We start from the raw sequence: 1,211 nt of genomic DNA on the forward strand, positions 1-1,211 counted from the left end.
AAAAAAAAATGGGAATGGGTGGGTAGGGAAGTGAGGGGGGGTATGGGGGACTTTTGGGATAGCATTAGAAATGTAATTGAGGAAAATACATAATAAAAAATATTAAAAATTTTTTAAAAATTTAAAAAAAGAAATTATCTAATTTAAAAAAAAGAATGCCAACTAACACTTTCCTACTTTTCTCAAGACCTTTGAGTTTTATGTGGTGCATAACTGAATTTTAAAGAGTACATTTTACAAGAGTGTAAGTCACTTTAAAATATCCATTTTCTCCAGAAAGAGGAACTTATTTTAGGAGGAGAAGATCTATTGCCAGGAATCCCCTCATACCTTCTACAGGTGCACTTCTCTACCAGGAAGAAGGAGATGGTCTCAGTTTCCCCATGATAGCTTATGTGCTGCCCTTATTTTGAGATTGGTTAATGGTTTTCTGCCATCTGGTGAAAAATCACAGAATAGTCACTGACAGCACTGTGTGGATGATATAGGCTAAACATAACTTAGAAAATAAAATTTTGGTCTGAATTCACATTTTTCACAATGAAAGAATTTTCCTCTTATTCTTTTATAACATTTTAATTAATTATTTTATTTATTTACATTTCAAATGTTGTCCTCCTTCTTGGTTCCCCCTGCAGGATCCTCCCACCCCATGCTCTCCCTTTCACCTCTAAGAGGGTGCTTCCCCACCCACCCATCCATTCTCAACTCAAGGGGACACCTCACTCTAACCACCCCCAACAAAAAATAACATGACTTGTTTGCAGAAAAAAATCCCAGCTCGTGTAAATGTATCCCTGTTTTCATTCAAAGCACATGCTTATATTTTGTGAATAATTAATGTACTGCTGCAACCACAGAGTTCATCTGCTAAATTGCTAAAACCTCATTTAAGTCAGCATATTTGTGCACGGAATTGTTAGTCACGGTTGCCCTCGTGTGTTTATGAGATGAATTACAAACTAGAAGAGAGAAAAGAAAAAAAAAATCCATTAGGATCACATCCTAAAAAGGCTGCTGGCATATTTCAGATGTCTTACCCATGGGGATTGGTTAATCTAAGACACCTACACACTTAGAGGACACAGCTTTGTAGTTTTAGATATCCCTGGAAAACAATGCCCAGACAGTGAATATCTTTCTTCTTTCTCCTTCGTTCCTTCGTTCCTCTCTCTCTCTCTCTCTCTCTCTCTCTCTCTCTCTCTCTCTCT

General features: G+C 37.0%; 1 protein-coding gene across 1 annotated transcript in view; it reads left to right on the forward strand.

Moving 5' to 3' along the window:
• The window catches only part of Ptprz1 (protein tyrosine phosphatase receptor type Z1), a 176,752-nt gene that overhangs the window by 107,427 nt on the left and 68,114 nt on the right, over positions 1 to 1,211 (forward strand). The window lies entirely within an intron of this gene.

Source organism: Mus caroli, chromosome 6 (genome assembly GCF_900094665.2).
Source record: "Mus caroli chromosome 6, CAROLI_EIJ_v1.1, whole genome shotgun sequence".
NCBI classification, from domain to species: domain Eukaryota; kingdom Metazoa; phylum Chordata; class Mammalia; order Rodentia; family Muridae; genus Mus; species Mus caroli.